This window comes from Babylonia areolata, chromosome 24 (genome assembly GCF_041734735.1).
Source record: "Babylonia areolata isolate BAREFJ2019XMU chromosome 24, ASM4173473v1, whole genome shotgun sequence".
NCBI lineage: Eukaryota > Metazoa > Mollusca > Gastropoda > Neogastropoda > Buccinidae > Babylonia > Babylonia areolata.
Genome location: NC_134899.1, coordinates 260,001 through 282,500, shown reverse-complemented (window position 1 = coordinate 282,500; position 22,500 = coordinate 260,001). Strand labels below are relative to the sequence as shown.

The following is a 22,500-nucleotide window of genomic DNA, read 5'->3' as shown; positions in this document are numbered from 1 at the left end:
CTTCAGCTGGCATCAAGTTCCTGCGTCAACATACTTGAGCCCCCTCCCCACCACAACCCTTTTTCTCCTCCCCTCCCACCCCCATCCCTTCTCCACCCCTCCCCATTCCGACCTCTTTCCTACACCACTTCCCACCCACCCTCTCCTCCACCCCTCTCCTCCGCGCTCCCCACACCAACACCTCATCAAACACCTCACCTCCACCTCTCCCCACCCCTCTGTGTAAAGTGCCGGCTGGAGGCCGTGCGTCACAGCTCCGACATTAAAGGAACAGGTTGCTGCTCACCGCCACGCTACTCTCCAGTGTCCACCCCAAACATTGATAATCTATCCACCCCTAGCACAGTCCTGCTGTGTCCACCCCTAGCACAGTGCTACTGTATCCACCCTTACCACAGTGCTACTGTATCCACCCCTACCACAGTGCTACTGTATCCACCCTTACCACAATCCTACTGTATCCACCCCTACCACAGTGCTACTGTATCCACCCCTACCACAATCCTACTGTATCCACCCTTACCACAGTGCTACTGTATCCACCCTTACCACAGTGCTACTGTATCCACCCTTACCACAATCCTACTGTATCCACCCCTACCACAGTGCTACTGTATCCACCCCTACCACAATCCTGCTGTATCCACCCCTACCACAATGCTACTGTATCCACCCCTACCACAATGCTAATGTATCCACCCATCAGTCCTAATACACAATCACTCTGAGAAGTGACACTGACGATGTGTGGACTGTCGTGACGATGTGTGATGTGTGGACTGTCGTGACGATGTGTGGACTGCCGTGACAATGTGTGGACTGTCGTGACGATGTGTGACGATGCGTGGACTGTCGTGACAACACTGTAATAAGTGTGACACTGACGATGTGTGGACTGCCGTGGAACTGGAGCCCGCAGTGCAGACATTCCATGGTGACCAGGCCGCGATCAGGGCAATGGCTGCTGTGCTTCAATGCCCGTCACAGGTTCTGACACACATTCACACACCCTCTCTCTGTTTATCTGTGTATGTCTGTCTGTCTGTCTTTCTGCACACACACACACACACACACACACACACACACCCGCGCGCTCGCGGAGACGTGAGAGGATCGCAAAGGTAAACTACACGGTTGCTTAAATTACAGGTATTCAAATTCCAATGGCTGTTTACGACCCTGTTTAGCGACCCAGTTTCTTCACTGCCTGACAAACATACCTTGACCTATCTGTGTGTGTGTGTGTGTGTGTGTGTGTGTGTGTGTGTGTGAAATTAAATCAAATTTATGGTGCTAAGAGCCTTGCCGACCATTAAGGCCATCTCAAGGCTATCGCCACGTTAATACTTGCTTCAAGTCAAGGGAAAAAAGCAAAACAAACAAACTACTCACCGCTTTTAGCTTTCCGCTCAAAGTTAAAAACAACAACAAAACTTCCATACTTTAGAACCTTCAAATCTGATTTAAAATATTCACTTCTTTCAAGAAGTCCATCAGCGTCCACGGAGGGACATCAAGAAACAAAATCTTTTGGATGGCTAAGGGGCTGTAGTCCAGTCATTTTACGTGAAAAACGGGCCAAAATATGAACTAACTGCTATGGAAATATATGTTTTTGTTGGAATAGATACTAGATTCTGTTGGGAAACAAACAATGTCCGGGCGCACCACTTTCGTTTTTGACCTTATTTTTGATCTCAACATTTCCTGGGTGTTTTGGAAATCGATCATCTTAGAGAGGACATATGAAAACCATTGTACTTACAAAAAACACCTGTTTTGTTGCATGTTAAATTAAAGCTCCTTTCATGAACAACCGAAGAAAACATATCTCAGTCTGATTTACGCATCTCAAAACAAAACAATGGCGAAAAAAACACTGCGTACCCGCTGACGTCACATCTCACAGTCAGATTCATCCAGCTCAAGAACGGAGCTGACAGCCGATTCCACGACATTCACCGCAAGCTGCTGTGCATGTCAAACCATGTTTCCTGCAGCCACACCTTGCTGAAGAGCAGTCAGTTTTGCAGTTACAGCAGATACACTTCAGCAGATCTTGTGGTGCTGCTGGTAGGTCAGTAGCAACAGGAAGAAGTTGGCTCTGCTGAAGATCCCAGCCCCAATCCCGTGTAGAAGGTTCTGCTTCCTTTCCTAGATTGGCCCATTTCTGTACTTGATAGTACACTCTGTAGGAGTGGTACCGAGCAGCTGATGAGGTGGGAGGCAGAGATCTTGCTTGGCCCTGTGTGGTGTTGGACGAAAGTTTTTGTTGGTACTTGACAAGCTGTAGTTATCCAAAGTGTCACACTTTCTTCTTGTACAGGAAAACAAAAGCCTGTTCACCAGCTTCAGCTACAGATCTGTGTTCACATTTCTCAGCAAGAAAGATCTGCGCAAGCCTAAGAAAATCTTGATGGGCAGAGACTTCGCAATGCCAAATGGTCGAGACGTGGTATTACATCCACAGAAAGCATGGACGAACAGGATATTTTTGCAGACATCGCTGCAAACACGTGCTTGAGATATTTTATGTCCCATATCTTGGTTTGACTTTCTTTCCTTCTTTTCTTTTTTGTGCAACATTCTGATGTGAAAAACACATTGTGCGTGGTCGGTTTAACATGATGCAATAATAAGACAAGAAGGTCCGTGTCTTCACCGATCACCACAGTTGTGGAGACTTCAGCAGACAGAAGTGTTTCCTGAACAGTCATCACCACAGTTGTGGAGACTTCAGCAGACAGAAGTGTTTCCTGAACAGTCAGGCAGTCAGCACCTCCCTCTGCTTGACAAAAGCACTCCTGGGGAGTTGCAGAAACTGTTGCTTGTTCTCTACATTTGCCAGGAAGGGTTCCTTTTTCTCACACAGGAGCATGTCTGCAGTGAAGGCAACATTCGTACCAACCACGCCTTTGCTTCGGCTCAGATATGTTGCGTCCTTTGTTGCTGGCCCACTGCCATCAGATGTGTTGCGTCCTTTGTTGCTGGCCCACTGCCATCAGATGTGTTGCGTCCTTTGTTGCTGGCCCACTGCCATCAGATGTGTTGCGTCCTTTGTTGCTGGCCCACTGCCATCAGATGTGTTGCGTCCTTTGTTGCTGGCCCACTGCCATCAGATGTGTTGCGTCCTTTGTTGCTGGCCCAATGCCATCAGATGTGTTGCGTCCTTTGTTGCTGGCCCACTGCCATCAGATGTGTTGCGTCCTTTGTTGCTGGCCCAATGCCATCAGATGTGTTGCGTCCTTTGTTGCTGGCCCACTGCCATCAGATGTGTTGCGTCCTTTGTTGCTGGCCCACTGCCATCACCATCAAAGATTATTTTGGTATCTGTGTACTTTCTCGACACACAGCCAACATACATCTTCACCAGTTCTCTGTATGATGATCCTCTTGGCCAAGGCAAGCGATGGAGCAGAGAACCGCCATCGAGAATGTACTTGACATTTTCACTCGGCGGAGAAGCACGTGCGCTCTTTTCTGACCAAAGAAAGTCTGCAAGGGTATGCTTATTGGCTTCTCTGGGAAATCCACAAGTATCGAAAAGCGATGTTGGCAAACTCGTCAGCTCATGACATAGAACATAGAATGCACCTGAACTCCTAGTCCTACTTGCAATAGCGCCATCACAGTATATGACCGTGCTGCCTGGACAGTGACCTATCCTACTGAGCCGATCTTCAAATCACTGTCTTTTACCATGATGACGGATTTTAAGAACATCCTCAAGGCCTCTGGTATGAAGTTGATTTGGTTGTCAAGGCAGCCACCATCTCCAAAGTCTGGATAATTGTCTCTCGTTTGACATAGTCTTTATATAATTGAAGATTACTTATGCAACAGTCTTGATTATTTCTGTTTTCTGATCTTGTAGACTTTAGATTTACAGTATATATCTAATGTCTCCAGTTGATCAACCATCCAATGCAGGGACACAGAGAAATAACAACATACCATCGACTGCACTTGTGGAGCACAGTGACTCGTGCGCGTTGAAGTTGACAAGCCGCGGGATGCTCCACTTTCATTCTTTTGATACCAGCAGATATGTAGCAGATCACATAAAAACCTTATATCACCAACAAGTACTAGTCATTTGAAAAAATACTCAAATTTGAAACAGCTTCCTTACCATTATTTTCGTCGTGTTGAACATTATCTGCTGGGCCGACTTCCATTTCGCCTCAGGATGTCAACAAAGTCACATGACATGCATATTTCCGAGGTCACGAACTTACAAATTTATGGCCGTCGTTCGAGGTACAGTGGACTTTTCGAATAACAACTTTGATTCAATAAAATCGCGCAACTTGATTTTGATAAAAAAAACAACAACAACAACAAACAAACAAACAAAAAAACAACAAAACAAACAAACAAACAAAAAAACAACAAAACAAACAAACAAACAAAAAAACAACAACCAAAAACATTTATACAATGATCATTCCGGACTTTTCACGAAATGCAGAGGACATATTTTAGAGTAAGTTGCGCCAAGAAAGATTTTAAAAGCACTTATTGCAAATTCAAAACGTATATTGACTGGACTACCGAGAGCCAAGGGCTTGTCAGCATCAGTACCCTCCACCACGATCCATGATGCCCAAAGTCCAGAGGATTCTCGGACCTCCGAATCGGAGTCGGAGTCGCTTTCCATTCCTGGTCTCCTCCTCTTCACAACTTTTTGGGGGATGATTTGATTGGAAACCATATTTTTTTTAGCTTTAGAATTCATCCCTCCCTTGCCCACCCACCATGGGGTCCAACTTAGGGGCCAGGGTCAAGGGAACACCGGCTTGACCCCTTCCAGGTTTCGGGAGGGACATACGATCAACGATCATGCTGTGACTCAATTCCCCCCAATCATGTCCAGCTCCCGGGAATGGAGAACTGGACATTGCGGGGGTTAACCTAGTCAGCCTGTTAACTGCCAGTCTTGACCCAGCCCCACGTAGGGGCAGCCGATTGACACACACAGGCCAATGTGTGCTGCCTGTCTTGACCCAGCCCCAGGTAGGGGCAGCCGATTGACACACACAGGCCCATGTGTGCTGCCTGTCTTAGGAGAGGTCCGAGCCAAAGTGACGTGTTGAGAGCAGCGTGCTCTCTCAATCCCTTAGACCTTATTCCCCTCCATCACAGGTCACGCCCCTGGGCAAACACGGCGGGCCTGACGAAGGCCGCAGAGAAAAAAGAATGTGGAAAAGAAGGCTTGATGGGGAGCTGAGGACAGAAATGAGGCGGTAAAAAGAAGAGAGAACAGCGAACGGGACAGTGGGTCACTTTTAGTTTGGGCCTCACTCACGACCTGTTCGGCATGGGAAACCCTACCAGGGGCATCGGTAGAAACACCACCACGTATTCAGCCTGAACAGCTACCATGGCTATGTCGGCTGTCAAATGCCTAGAAAGCAGTAAACCTTTGAAAGCACTGATGCCCCCGCCGACATAGCTTGCTCAATCACTGGACACTAAGCCTCCTGAACACGACAAGGTAGTGACCCCTCCACACCCCCCAAGGAGATGATCAAGCCAGTTTTGTACTGTATTACATTTCTCTTTTTGTCACAACAGATTTTTCTGTGTGAAATTCGGGCTGTTCTTCCCAGGGAGAGCGCGCCACTACGCTACAGCGCCCCCCCCCCCCCCTTTTTGTTTTGTTTTGTATTTTTACCTGCGTGCAGTTTTATTTGTTTTTCCTATCGACGTAGATTTTTTTTAGAGAATTTTACCAGGAACAACCCTTTTATTGCCGTGGGTTCTTTTTACGTGCTGCACACGGGACATCAGTTTATCGTCTCATCAGAATGACTAGCGTCCAGACCACCACTCAAGGTATAGTGGAGGCAGAGAAAATATCCGCAGCTGAGCAGCGATTCGAACCAGCGCGCTCAGATTCTCTCGTTTCCTAAGCGGAGGCGTTACCTCTAGGCCATCACTCCACTTGTCACACATGAGTCATCCTTCATTGTCACACATGAGTCATCCTTCATACATTGTCACACATCAGTCATCCTTCATACATTGTCACACATCAGTCATCCTTCATACATTGTCACACATCAGTCATCCTTCACACCTTGCTGTCTTACATCAGTCATCCTTCACACCTTGCTGTCTTACATCAGTGATCCTTCACACCTTGTTGTCACACATCAGTCATCCTTCACACCTTCTTGTCACACATCAGTCATCCTTCATACATTGTTGTCACACATCAGTGATCCTTCACACCTTGTTGTCACACATCAGTCATCCTTCATACCTTGTTGTCACACATCAGTGAATCTTCATACCTTATTGTCACACATCAGTCATCCTTCACACCTTGTTGTCACACATCAGTTATCCTTCACACCTTGTCGTCACACATCAGTCATCCTTCATACCTTGCTGTCACACATCAGTCATCCTTCACACCTTGTTGTCTTACATCAGTCATCCTTCACACCTTGTTGTCACACATCAGTCATCCTTCACACCTTGTTGTCACATATCACTCATCCTTCACACCTTGTTACACACCAGTCATCCTTTACACATTGTCACACATCAGTCATCCTTCACACCTTGTTGTCACACATCAGTCATCCTTACACCTTGTTGTCACACATCAGTCATCCTTCACACCTTGTCACACATCAGTCATCCTTCACACCTTGTTGTCACACATCAGTCATCCTTCACACCTTGTTGTCACACATCAGTCATCCTTCACACCTTGCTGTCACACATCAGTCATCCTTTACACCTTGTAACACATCAGTCATCCTTCACACCTTGTTGTCATACATCAGTCATCCTTCAAACCTTGCTGTCTTACATCAGTCATCCTTCACACCTTGTTGTCACACATCAGTCATTCTTTACACATTGTAACACATCAGTCATCCTTTACACCTTGTTCTCACACATCAGTCATCCTTTACACCTTGTAACACATCAGTCATCCTTCATAGCTTGTTGTCACACATCAGTCATCCATCACACCTTGTCACACATCAGTCATCCTTCACACCTTGTCCCAAATCACTCATCCTTCATACCTTGTTGTCACACATCAGTGATCCTTCACACCTTGTCACACATCAGTCATCCTTCATACCTTGTTGTCACACATCAGTCATCCTTCACACCTTGTCACATATCAGTCATCCTTCATACCTTGTTGTCACACATCAGTCATCCTTCACACCATATCACACATCAGTCACCCTTCACACCTTGTCACACATCAATCACCCTTCACACCTTGTCACACATCAGTCATCCTTCACACCTTGTCACAAATCAGTCATCCTTCACACCTTGCTGTCTTACATCAGTCATCCTTCACACCTTGCTGTCTTACAGCAGTCATCCTTCACACCTTGCTGTCTTACATCAGTCATCCTTCACACCTTGTTGTCACACATCAGTCATCCTTCATACCTTGTCACAAATCAGTCATCCTTCACACCTTGCTGTCTTACATCAGTCATCCTTCACACCTTGCTGTCTTACATCAGTCATCCTTCACACCTTGTTGTCACACATCAGTCATCCTTCATACCTTGTCACAAATCAGTCATCCTTCACACCTTGCTGTCTTACATCAGTCATCCTTCACACCTTGTAACACAACAGTCATCCTTTACACCTTGTCACACATCAGTCATCCTTCATACCTTGTTGCCACACATCAGTCATCCTTCACACCTTGTTGTCACACATCAATCATCCTTCATACCTTGTTGTCACACATCAGTCATCCTTCACACCTTGTTGTCACACATCAGTCATCCTTCACACCTTGTTGTCACACATCAGTCATCCTTCACACCTTTTTGTGACACATCAGTCATCCTTCACACCTTGTTACACACCAGTCATCCTTCACACCTTGTCACACATCAGTCATTCTTCACAATTTGTTGTCACACACATCAGTCATTCTTCACACCTCGTTGTCACACATCAGTCATTCTTCACACCTTGTCACACATCAGTCATCCTTTACACCTTGTTGTCACACATCAGTCATCCTTTACACCTTGTTACACATCAGTCATTCTTCACACCTTGTTGTCACACACCAGTCAGCCTTCACACCTTCCTGTCACCACCTGACATCGTTGTGTCACACAATGGTTCCTGTCACGGTTACTACCTGACATCGTTGTTGTGTCACAAGCAGGGAACCTCCACAGCTTGCCCCGCCCCACACATGACACTTCCTCACCTCTCACCTCCCAGCCAGCCTACCATCCAACCAACCGATTAACCCATTAACCTGCCAAGCAACCAAACCATCGACCCATCAACCAACCCATCAACCAGCCAACCCATCAAACAATCCATCAACCAACCAATCCATCAACCAACCAACCCATACACCAATCAGCCTACCAAGCAAGCAAGCAAGCAAGCAAGCAGTGCATCAAAGGGCACTGACCTCCGCCGTTCTTGTAGCAGAGGTAGGGGAACCTCCACACGTTGCCCAGTCCCACGGAGAAGCCGATGCAGGCCAGCAGGAAGTCAAAGGCCCGGCCCCACTGCTCTCTCTTGTTCAGGCCCGTCTCCTCTCCCCCCTCTCCCCCCTCTTCTGCCTTCTCCATCCCCATCTCCTTTTCCTCCTTGTCTGTGTCCGGCTTGGTCATGGTGGAAAGGTTTTCTGACGTCTTTTGGTGGTCTGGTGGTCTTGATGGGCTTTATTTCTGACGTCTTTTGGTGGTCTGGTGGTCTTGATGGGCTTTATTTCTGACGTCTTTTGGTGGTCTGGTGGTCTTAATGGGCTTTATTTCTGACGTCTTTTGGTGGTCTAGTGGTCTTAATGGGCTTTATTTCTGACGTCTTTTGGTGGTCTGGTGGTCTTGATGGGCTTTATTTCTGTGACGTTGCTCGACAGTCACAGATAAACGGTCAGAATTGTAATTCAAATTGCAGTGATTTACTGTAGTGGAACTGACTTCAAGAATCAACAGCGTGGTGACAGTTCGTTGAATGAAGCACAGTCTCTGGATCCGCTTTACCAGTCAGTGGAGGGGGCACGAAGCGAAGTCTGTCCCCGTCCACAGCACTCACTGCAGCTGGCAGTCAACCTGTGGAAAAGTCAAATGGGAAATAATCAGCTGACAGACTTAACATGGTAGCTATTTAATAGCTCCCTTGAATATCTATCTCCCCCAACACATCTCGTTCTCTATCTCCTCGTTCTCTGTCTCCCCCAACACATCTCCTCGTTCTCTGTCTCCCCCAACACATCTCCTCGTTCTCTGTCTCCCCCAACACATCTCATTCTCTGTCTCCCCCCACACATCTCCTCGTTCTCTGTCTCCCCCAACACATCTCATTCTCTGTCTCCCCCAACACATCTCATTCTCTGTCTCCCCCAACACATCTCCTCGTTCTCTGTCTCCCCCAACACATCTCCTCGTTCTCTGTCTCCCCCAACACATCTCCTCGTTCTCTGTCTCCCCCAACACATCTCGTTCTCTGTCTCCCCCAACACATCTCCTCGTTCTCTGTCTCCCCCCACATATCTCCTCGTTCTCTGTCTCCCCCAACACATCTCCTCGTTCTCTGTCTCCCCCAACACATCTCGTTCTCTGTCTCCCCCCACACATCTCCTCGTTCTCTGTCTCCCCCCACACATCTCCTCGTTCTCTGTCTCCCCCAACACATCTCCTCGTTCTCTGTCTCCCCCAACACATCTCTCGTTCTCTGTCTCCCCCAACACATCTCGTTCTCTGTCTCCCCCAACACATCTCCTCGTTCTCTGTCTCCCTAAACACATCTCATTCTCTGTCTCCCCCAACACATCTCCTCGTTCTCTGTCTCCCCTAACACATCTCCTCGTTCTCTGTCTCCCCCAACACATCTCCTCGTTCTCTGTCTCCCAAAACACATCTCATTCTCTGTCTCCCCCAACACATCTCATTCTCTGTCTCCCCCAACACATCTCAATCTCTGTCTCCCCCAACACATCTCATTCTCTGTCTCTCCCAACACATCTCATTCTCTGTCTCCCCCAACACATCTCATTCTCTGTCTCCCCCAACACATCTCCTCATTCTCTGTCTCCCCCAACACATCTCATTCTCTGTCTCCCCCAACACATCTCCTCGTTCTCTGTCTCCCCCAACACATCTCCTCATTCTCTGTCTCCCCCAACACATCTCATTCTCTGTCTCCCCCAACACATCTCCTCATTCTCTGTCTCCCCCAACACATCTCGTTCTCTGTCTCCCTCAACACATCTCATTCTCTGTCTCCCTCAACACATCTCATTCTCTGTCTCCCCCAACACATCTCATTCTCTGTCTCCCCCAACACATCTCCTCATTCTCTGTCTCTCCCAACACATCTCATTCTCTGTCTCCCCCAACACATCTCATTCTCTGTCTCTCCCAACACATCTCGTCATTCTCTGTCTCCCCCAACACATCTCATTCTCTGTCTCCCCCAACACATCACCTCATTCTCTGTCTCTCCCAACACATCTCATTCTCTGTCTCTCCCAACACATCTCATTCTCCTCATTCTCTGTCTCTCCCAACACATCTCCTCATTCTCTGTCTCCCCCAACACATCTCATTCTCTGTCTCTCCCAACACATCTCATTCTCTGTCTCTCCCAACACATCTCATTCTCTGTCTCCCCCAACACATCTCGTCATTCTCTGTCTCTCCCAACACATCTCCTCATTCTCTGTCTCTCCCAACACATCTCATTCTCTGTCTCCCCCAACACATCTCCTCATTCTCTGTCTCCCCCAACACATCTCGTTCTCTGTCTCCCCCAACACATCTCGTTCTCTGTCTCCCCCAACACATCTCCTCATTCTCTGTCTCCCCCATCACATCTCATTCTCTGTCTCCCCCAACACATCTCATTCTCTGTCTCCCCCAACACATCTCCTCATTCTCTGTCTCCCCCAACACATCTCCTCATTCTCTGTCTCCCCCATCTCGTTCTCTGTCTCTCCCAACACATCTCATTCTCTGTCTCTCCCAGCACATCTCATTCTCTGTCTCCCCCTACACATCTCCTCGTTCTCTGTCTCCCCTAACACATCTCATTCTCTGTCTCTCCCAACACATCTCCTCATTCTCTGTCTCCCCTAACACATCTCATTCTCTGTCTCCCCCTACACATCTCCTCGTTCTCTGTCTCCCCTAACACATCTCATTCTCTGTCTCTCCCAACACATCTCATTCTCTGTCTCCCCCAACACATCTCATTCTCTGTCTCCCCCAACACATCTCGTCATTCTCTGTCTCCCCCAACACATCTCGTCATTCTCTGTCTCCCCCAACACATCTCATTCTCTGTCTCCCCCAACACATCTCATTCTCTGTCTCTCCCAACACATCTCATTCTCTGTCTCCCCCAACACATCTCATTCTCTGTCTCTCCCAACACATCTCATTCTCTGTCTCTCCCAACACATCTCATTCTCTGTCTCCCCCAACACATCTCCTCATTCTCTGTCTCCCCCAACACATCTCATTCTCTGTCTCCCCCAACACATCTCCTCGTTCTCTGTCTCCCCCAACACATCTCATTCTCTGTCTCCCCCAACACATCTCGTCATTCTCTGTCTCCCCCAACACATCTCCTCATTCTCTGTCTCCCCCAACACATCTCATTCTCTGTCTCCCCCAACACATCTCCTCGTTCTCTGTCTCCCCCAACACATCTCATTCTCTGTCTCCCCCAACACATCTCATTCTCTGTCTCCCCCAACACATCTCCTCATTCTCTATCTCACGTCAAGCACTGTTGATTTATTAACCATGTAAACGTCCCAGGTGACACAGACGGCTACAGTGGCGGGTAGTTAGCTGTGTGCAGTGGCGGGTAGTTAGCTGTGCAGACGTCCTATATATATACAGACGGCTACAGTGGCGGGTAGTTAGCTGTGTGCAGTGGCGGGTAGTTAGCTGTATAGACGTCCTATATATACAGAGACGGCTACATTGGCGGGTAGACAGCTGTGCAGACATCCAGTATACACACACACACGGCTACAGTGGCGGTTACTTTGTTGTGTAGACGTCCTATATATACAGAGACGGCTACATTGGCTGGTAATTAATTGTGTAGACGTCCTATATATACAGAGACGGCTACATTGGCTGGTAGTTAATTGTGTAGACGTCCTATATATACACAGACGGCTACACTGGCTGGTAGTTAATTGTGTAGACGTCCTATATATACACAGACGGCTACACTGGCTGGTAGTTAGCTGTATAGTCTTCCTATATATACACAGACGGCTATATTGGCTGGTAGTTAGTTGTGTAGACGTCCCATATATACACAGACGGCTACAGTGGTGAGAAGTCAGCTGTGTAGACATCCTATATATACACAGAGGGCTACATTGGCTGGTAGTTAGCTGTGCACAGTGGCGGGTAGTTAGCTGTGTAGACGTCCTTGATAACACAGAGCGACACCATGACGAATGACTCGTTACCATGCATGCCACTCCACTACGTACCCCCCCCCCCTCCTCCCAACTCTCCACCCCCATCTCTCCCCGTCTTTGTCTCTTTTTGTGTCTCTCACTTTGCCTGTCTGTCTGTCTCTGTCTGTCTGTCTCTCTGTTTCTCACTCTGTCTGTCTCTCTATCATGATTATGTACCTTTAAATGTTTACTGTGCATTTGAGTGTACTTGAATGTATGTATTTCTATGACATTTTGTGATCTTAAGGATATTATGACTTCGTTTCTCTTTGCCCTGAGGACTGGATGTAAAAAAGCATATGCGTGCTTATTCCACTTCGCTCGTTAAAACAAGATTCATTCGTTCGGTCGTTCGTTCTCCGCACCAGTGTGGCTGCTCGTCCCCATGCCAGTGTGTCCACAAGTGTGCACAGAAGGGAAGAAAAAGACGAACATGTGTACGGATGTATAGTGTTAGAGATCTCTAGTGTTAGAGAGGAACTTAGGAATGCTAAGAAAGAAAGACGACATGCAGATGAACAGAGTAAAAAGACTGGACTGGTTGTAAACAAACCTTTGTCGCTGCGAAGAGAAGAGTACCAAGATTGTCCAAAAGGCAAAAACCATGCATTATAGTGCTCAGATTTCAGGTAGCAAATCGATGAGGCAGCTTTTTAGTGTCTGTGGTAGATTCATTGGCAATGAAATGTCATCACCCCTCCCCAATTTGTATCCTGTTAGTTGCCAACTGTTTTTAGTGATTATTTTAGAACTAAGGTAGATAACATTCACTCTGAACTTGATCGCTGGAGCACTACCCATATAGCAGAGTCTAACACTGGTACTTTTGTTTCTTCTAAGTTTGACATCAGACAAGAACTTGATCGTATGACAACTGCTGAATTATCTGTGATCAGTTCGAATAGAGCCACTGATTCAGTTTCTTCTGTTTTTGACTGCTTCCATCCTGTCACAGAACATGAACTAAAATGGATCATTTTAACGTCAAAACCGACCACCTGCCAACCAGATCCCATCCCTACCTCTTTGTTAGTTGAAAACATTGACACTTTCTTGCCCACTTTGACACATACAGTAAATGAAAGTCTTCTGTCAGGTTCTTTCCCCGAAAGTTGTAAAGCAGCAGTTGTAAAACCACTACTTAAGAAACCCTCTATGGATCAAAATGTTATACAAAATTATAGACCAGTCTCAAACTTATCTTTTATGTCTGAGGTAATTGAAAAAGTTGTTACGAGTCAAATATTTGAATACTTAAACTCACATTCCCTGCTGTTACACAATCAATCAGCATACAGACCTTCACACAGTACAGAAACTACCCTTCTCAAGGTCACTAACAACATACTTTTGGCACTACATCAAGGTAATGTTTCTGTTCTTAATTTGTTAGATCTCAGCGCAGCGTTTAACACCATAGACCATACACTTTTGTTGTACATCCTTCATCACTACTATGGAGTTTCAGGATGAGCTCTTTCTTGGGTCAAAAGCTATCTTTCAAGTCGCATACAGACAGCCATCGTCAATAATCACTCATCGCAACCAGCACCTGTTTTATTCGGAGTTCCCCAGGGTTCTGTCTTGGGTCCTTTACTCTTCACCATGTACACCAAACCTCTTCATGCACTCATCCAAAGTCACTTTGTTTCCAATCAGTCTTTCACAGATGACACACAGCTTTACAGAACATGTCACCCCACAGAAATAGGTCAAACCATACAGACTTTACAGTCATGCATCACAGATGTCAGATCATGGATGACAAATCACAAGCTCAAACTAAAATGATAAGACAGAGGCACTTCTCATTCACTCAAAGCGCTCATTTTCTGACTTGCCTAAGCCTTCATCTATAATGATAGTGACCTCAGACATACCTTTCTCAGCATCTGCACGCTATTTAGTTACATGCTTTTTGATGACATGATACTTGACACACACATCAACCACATTTGTAGGTCAGCATATGCAGCACTCCGACAAATCAGCTCCATTTGGCAATATCTAACCACAGAAACCACAAAGACTTTGGTCTGTTCTTTTGCTCTGTCTAGATTAGATTATGGAAATGCTCTTCTTGCTGACTGCCCCCAACACTATTGACAAACTTCAAAAAGTTCAAAACTCTGCAGCACGGCTCACTCTCAAAGCTAAGAAACGTCAACACATCACTCCCCTACTCGCTTCCCTTCACTGGCTGCCCATTCAAGCACGAATACAATACAAACTCTCAGTCCTTTGTCACAATTCTTCATTGATTCTCATCCTGTCTATCTTTCAGACCTACTTTCTGTCTATTCGCCATCCAGACAACGCCGTTCTTCAAATGACAAGCGCACACTGTCCATTCCAAAGATTCATACTAAAACTTAAGGTGAACGTTCCTTTTCTTTTGTTGCACCTAAACAATGGAATTCACTGCCCTCACACCTGCGTTACACCCCAACACCTGCTTTCAAGAGTACTCAAAACATATCTTTTCAAACTGTACTTCTCACACTGAAAGTTTTCAATCTGCATATGCTTGCTGTGATTTTTGTTGCTGGATGTGCTCTTTGTGTTGATCATTATGCACCTGTGATGATTTTTGGTGTGCATTTTGACAATGGTGAATGTGATGTGCTTTGTTTTGCTGTGATTTGCACCTGTGTGATTTACTGTGATGGCACCTGGTCGATTTACATTATATATTTTTTTTTTATGTCCTACATATGTATATTTTAGCCAATGTCATGTGTAACTGTTTTGACTTTTTACATATTTTATGACACTTAGTCTTAAATTTGTATATTTTATTGTATAGCCAGGTGAGCCCCATCTCAGATGGGGGTGTTGCGCTACATCAGCCTACATTTTATTATTACTGTTGTTGTAGCTGAGCGCTCAGCTTAGGCTTCAGAAACTGTTTCGCACACTGAGCATTGCAGACGCTTTTTTCACAACTAACCGCCGGCCTTCAACGACCTGCGCAGAATGTGTGACGCCATTCCCAGTTTGATCCAATGCCCATTCTAAACCTATTCTCTAAACACCTGTTAAATCAAGTCTGTATCGTTCACTGCAATATTATATTTGTTGTGCTTACACACACACTTTAACCAGTTAGAAGCATACTTGATTTCATTTTAATTGTTTGTCGTCTAAAGATTCCAACCGACACTAAGCTTACGTCATTTTGTCCTCGCCACAAAATCACTCCATAGCCAGTGTTGCCATTGGGTAAGCTCTAATCTGTACTTCTGATGCAGCATATTTAATTACTATCTCTTTCGGTGGATCAGAAAACTGCAAGTATTATATACTGGCAGAATCGATGCAATTCCATCTTTAAATCTATTCCAGTTGTGTTTGTCTACGTTAAACTGATTTAATGCAGTTTGTAATTTTCCGTGATGAGCTCACTAAAACTGACCCTTTTCAGGTAATCTAAATTAAGATAAATTCATCTGAATTAATCAACACTCCATTTTACACTCATTAGAAAGTGGCTTTTGAGCTCTTTCTTTTGTGACTTATCCAATGTAAATTGGTTCAGGAATCATTTAGAAATCTATCATTGAACACCTTGTAAGAAGCACAATTCTTATCTGATTTAGCCTGATTTGGGGACGATTCTCTTCATGGGCCATGCTAGCGTCAGTGCAGTCCACTTAACTTGCATAAATTGACAGGGTTGGTCATCATCTGGTCACTTTTCACCTGGCCAGTCACTAGCTAGGCCCTGCTCTCTCTCTCCCTCTTGCCATGTTGCAAGCAGTGTTTGTGTGTGTGTTGTCCCAGAGGCCAAGATCTCGATACGTATCACTGTAAGTACAGTGTGCAGAATGTGCTGATGATTAGTAAATTTTATTCTTCAATACAGTACTTATGTTCATATGAGTATGTTGATATTGCTTTGTTCAGTTATTGCTTTGACATGTAGTCACAGCTCGTCAATGATTGATCTAGAAATTGCCATGTTGTCATACGCTTGGAGGGCTATTCCATTTAAATTCTTTTCAACATCACAGTCAATGATGTCTCTGGACACTGATAATTTGTTCGAGAATGTTCTAGTGGATGATGCATTCTTTCTCATCTGCTGTCACTGATGAAGTTTAGGTTACTTATCACGCTTCAGTGGAGGAGATTTAAATAATGAGAACTGACTATTTATCCTCTCAGGTCACCAGTACTATATCAAAGCAACTGATTCTATCTTGTTTATTCATGTATTATTCCACATGCTGTTATCAATTATACTGCTACAGTGTTTCACTGATTCTCAGTACTCTAAGATGTGTGTAGTATTCTGTCATGATTACAAGATAGTGTTTGATTAATATCAGTTATTGGTTAAAACCATCTGGTATGTATCAGTCTGTTAATTGAAATTTAATTATCGTGCTCTCTCCTATACAGCTTACTCCAGTATAGTGCTACATGCTAACTGATTCATTTGAGTCACTTTGACACAGTATAAGCTTTACCTAATCTATACTGTGAGTGTACTTTCACTAAATCAGCTTAGCTTTAACCACTTTAACTGCACTGTTTAAATGTATTAGAAATGTCATTTGATGTCAGTGTTTGGTCTTCACACATATGCATTATCTTATGTTGTTGCTTATCCCAAACCGAGTGGTAGTCCTTCCATGTAATATGTATACATGTGCTTTACTATTCACTTGTGCTGACATGTTGTGCTTTATGACATCTGTTTGTTGTGTCTTATTATTCCAGGCACTGTTTTCTGCATTCTCTTTGTTTTATCTCTTCTTCTTCTCTTTATCGTGTCATAACTATTGTAAATAAAACAATAGAAAAACATTTTGAGACTGGCCTCTGTATGTTCCTGGCCTGTGCACGAGGATTCTTGTCTATCCTTTATTTCAGTCAATCATTCAGTTAGTTCTTTTGTACTACCGTCCCCTTGATTCTTGTCTATCCTTTATTTCAGTCAATCATTCAAGACCATGGCTACATTATTATTATAGAAATTAATTAATAAATGTGTAAGTCGGGGAAAGAACATGTGTACGGATGTACAGGAATTAATGAATAAAGGTGTAGGTCGGGGAAATAACATGTGTACGGATGTACATGAATTAATGAATAAAGGTGTAGGTCGGGGAAATAACATGTGTACGGATGTACATGAATTAATGAATAAAGGTGTAGGTCGGGGAAATAACATGTGTACGGATGTACAGGAATTAATAAATAAATGTGTAAGTCGGGGAAAGAAGGAGCCTACAAGTGTTCAGACAGAAACAAAGGTGACAGTCCGGGAAGGAAGGTGTGTGTCTACAGGTGTGCACAGAAATAAATAAAGGTGACAGTCCGGGAAGGAAGGCATGTGTCTACAGGTGTGTCAATAGGTGTGCACAGAAATAAAGAAAGGTTACAGTCGGGGAAGGAAAATGTGAATGCAGGCAAACATACTGGAGAGAAAATCTCGAGTCGCCACTGTTGCTTTTGGGCTGAAGTGACGTCAGTGACCCTGTGCAGAGACGCGCGCACGCGCATGTCAGTGTGTGTGTGTGTGTGTGTGAACTATGACACAAAGTTAAGTGATTCAGGCTGGTGGTTGACGTGTCGTCTGCGCCTTACTTCGAAATGCTACACACTACAGTGAATGTCATGTCATTTGGTGTGCACTCAGAAATACTACACACTAAAGTGAATGTCATGTCATTTGGTGTGCACTCCGAAATACTACACACTAAAGTGAATGTCATGTCATTTGGTGTGCACTCCGAAATACTACACACAACAGTGAATGTCATGTCATTTGGTGTGCACTCCGAAATGCTACACACTACAGAGCATGTCATGTCATTTGGTGTGCACTCCGAAATGCTACACACTACAGAGCATGTCATGTCATTTGGTGTGCACTCCGAAATACTACACACTAAAGTGAATGTCATGTCATTTGGTGTGCACTCCGAAATACTACACACTAAAGTGAATGTCATGTCATTTGGTGTGCACTCCGAAATGCTACACACAACAGTGAATGTCATGTCATTTGGTGTGCACTCCGAAATGCTACACACTACAGAGCATGTCATGTCATTTGGTGTGCACTCCGAAATGCTACACACAACAGTGAATGTCATGTCATTTGGTGTGCACTCCGAAATGCTACACACAACAGTGAATGTCATGTCATTTGGTGTGCACTCCGAAATGCTACACACTACAGAGCATGTCATGTCATTTGGTGTGCACTCCGAAATGCTACACATTACATTGCATGTCATGTCATTTGGTGTGCACTCCGAAATGCTACACATTACATTGCATGTCATGTCATTTGGTGTGCACTCCGAAATGCTACACATTACATTGCATGTCATGTCATTTGGTGTGCACTCCGAAAGACTACACACTACAGAGCATGTCATGTCATTTGGTGTGCAGTCCGAAATACTACACACTACAGAGCATGCCACGTCATTTGGTGTGCAGTCCAAAATGCTACACACTACAGAGCATGCCACGTCATTTGGTGTGCACTCCGAAATGCTACACATTACATTGTATGTCATGTCATTTGGTGTGCACTCCGAAATACTACAAACTACAGTGCATGTCATTTGGTGTGCACTCTGAAATGCTACACACTATAATCGTGTCATGTTACTTGTGATTGCTCTTTGTCTTCATCCAAATACCTTTGGCTGATTGCTTGTGAACCCTTCGCACGTGTGCCAATGTGTGGCTGATTGCTTGTGAACCCTTCGCACGTCTGCCGATGTGTGTAGATGCGCCCATGGCCATGTGCATTCAGTATTCTTTCTCTCTCTCTCTCTCTTGATAACAACTTATCTTGGTCTAATCATGTCATCATGCAAAACTCATCGAAAAAGATTTATCAGCTATCCAGAATTAAACAATTCTTCATTCACATTGTCCAAATGTGCTTATATTGAATCACATATTAACTGTGTATCAACAGCCTGGGATTCAGGGATTATAAAGTTTGCATTGACGAGCTCTTAAATCAGTCCTTCTGGAATCTTCATAACTGACTGCTGACGACTTACAGACACTTAAATATTCTTCCTCTAAAGCTTGAACTTAAATACAACAAAGCACTTATTATGTTTAAAATCATGTCTAATCATCCTCCGTCTTTGAGAGATAGATATTTCCCACCACACAGATATGTCAGACCAACAAGACTAAGAACCCCCTCCCAAGAGTACATCTGTTCAAATCCAATCTCTGTTATTCGGGAAGCTGTTTATGGAGTAATATTTTATCCAATCTTAATGTACAGAAATGCATTCAAGAATTCAAAAAAATACCATACAAGCCTTATGGACAAATATGTCAACAATCCTACCTGATTTGATTTTAATGAATTACACACATAGTTTAGTTGTATGTTTAACCACTATTGCAATACTTACTATGCAACCAAAGCCACTGCTCTACATACAAAATTTAATGCTTTTTGTTTTGTTGCTGTCATTTGCATCTTCATGATATGATGTTTGTATAATGATTATGTGCATGTGCATGTTTAAAAGTGTGTGTATGTCTGAATGTCATGTCCTGACTTCTAAATCTCTTTGTTACTTTGTGAATACTTTGATTCATTGTCATTTTCTCTTTGCCCTGAGGGCTGGATGAAAAAAGCACAGGTATGCTTATTCCACTTCCCTCAATAAAAACAAAAACAAACTTCGTTCGTTCGTTCTGTCTGTCTGTCTCTAAATAAGTAAGTTTAATAAATAAATAAGTTTATTTATTTACACTAGATACCCCTGTGTGTGTGTGTGTGTGTGTGTGTGTGTGTGTGAATGGGTAGGGCCGTGACAGGTTTGTCAACAGGTTGGGGTGTACTGTTAACGGGTCACTAACTTTTCTACGTAGGTAAGGGAGTTCTTTGTGAATGCGTGTGCGTAGGACGCATCGTAAATTGCATGTACGTAGTTGTTTGGAGCGTGTGTGGGGTGGGGGTGAGGGTCTGTGCGAACCTACCTGTGTGTGTTGCAATGCGTCATCAAACTTTCTCTGTGTGTGTATCTATCAGCATGAACATCATTCATAGTGACGTGCTCTACTTTCTGTATCTGTCAGCATGAACATCATTCATAGTGACGTGCTCTACTTTCTGTATCTATCAGCATGAACATCATTCATAGTGACGTGCTCTACTTTCTCTCTGTATCTATCAGCATGAACATCATTCATAGTGACGTGCTCTACTTTCTCTCTGTATCTATCAGCATGAACATCATTCATAGTGACGTGCTCTACTTTCTGTATCTATCAGCATGAACATCATTCATAGTGACGTGCTCTACTTTCTCTCTATCTATCAGCATGAACATCATTCATAGTGACGTGCTCTACTTTCTCTCTGTATCTATCAGCATGAACATCATTCATAGTGACGTGCTCTACTTTCTGTATCTATCAGCATGAACATCATTCATAGTGACGTGCTCTACTTTCTGTATCTATCAGCATGAACATCATTCATAGTGACGTGCTCTACTTTCTCTCTGTATCTATCAGCATGAACATCATTCATAGTGACGTGCTCTACGTTATCTCTGTATCTATCAGCATGAACATCATTCATAGTGACGTGCTCTACTTTCTGTATCTATCAGCATGAACATCATTCATAGTGACGTGCTCTACTTTCTTTCTGTATCTATCAGCATGAACATCATTCATAGTGACGTGCTCTACTTTCTCTCTGTATCTATCAGCATGAACATCATTCATAGTGACGTGCTCTACTTTCTCTCTGTATCTATCAGCATGAACATCATTCATAGTGACGTGCTCTAATTTCTGTATCTATCAGCATGAACATCATTCATAGTGACGTGCTCTACTTTCTCTCTGTATCTATCAGCATGAACATCATTCATAGTGACGTGCTCTACTTTCTGTATCTATCAGCATGAACATCATTCATAGTGACGTGCTCTACTTTCTCTCTGTATCTATCAGCATGAACATCATTCATAGTGACGTGCTCTACTTTCTCTCTGTATCTATCAGCATGAACATCATTCATAGTGACGTGCTCTACTTTCTCTCTGTATCTATCAGCATGAACATCATTCATAGTGACGTGCTCTACTTTCTGTATCTATCAGCATGAACATCATTCATAGTGACGTGCTCTACTTTCTGTATCTATCAGCATGAACATCATTCATAGTGACGTGCTCTACTTTCTCTCTGTATCTATCAATATGAACATCATTCATAGTGACGTGCTCTACTTTCTCTCTGTATCTATCAGCATGAACATCATTCATAGTGACGTGCTCTACTTTCTCTCTGTATCTATCAGCATGAACATCATTCATAGTGACGTGCTCTACTTTTTGTATCTATCAGCATGAACATCATTCATAGTGACGTGCTCTACTTTCTGTATCTATCAGCATGAACATCATTCATAGTGACGTGCTCTACTTTCTCTCTGTATCTATCAATATGAACATCATTCATAGTGACGTGCTCTACTTTCTCTCTGTATCTATCAGCATGAACATCATTCATAGTGACGTGCTCTACTTTCTGTATCTATCAGCATGAACATCATTCATAGTGACGTGCTCTACTTTCTCTCTGTGTCTATCAGCATGAACATCATTCATAGTGACGTGCTCTACTTTCTGTATCTATCAGCATGAACATCATTCATAGTGACGTGCTCTACTTTCTGTATCTATCAGCATGAACATCATTCATAGTGACGTGCTCTACTTTCTCTCTGTATCTATCAGCATGAACATCATTCATAGTGACGTGCTCTACTTTCTGTATCTATCAGCATGAACATCATTCATAGTGACGTGCTCTACTTTCTCTCTGTATCTATCAGCATGAACATCATTCATAGTGACGTGCTCTACTTTCTGTATCTATCAGCATGAACATCATTCATAGTGACGTGCTCTACTTTCTGTATCTATCAGCATGAACATCATTCATAGTGACGTGCTCTACTTTCTCTCTGTATCTATCAGCATGAACATCATTCATAGTGACGTGCTCTACTTTCTGTATCTATC

The 22,500-nt window shown here is 44.0% G+C and overlaps 1 pseudogene across 1 annotated transcript in view; it reads right to left on the bottom strand.

Moving 5' to 3' along the window:
- LOC143298967 (sodium- and chloride-dependent GABA transporter 2-like) overlaps nt 1-22,500 on the bottom strand; it is a 91,815-nt pseudogene that overhangs the window by 64,519 nt on the left and 4,796 nt on the right. The window contains exon 2 of the transcript XR_013057449.1: nt 8,438-9,083. The product of XR_013057449.1 is annotated as a sodium- and chloride-dependent GABA transporter 2-like (transcript). The remainder of the gene's footprint in view (nt 1-8,437; nt 9,084-22,500) is intronic.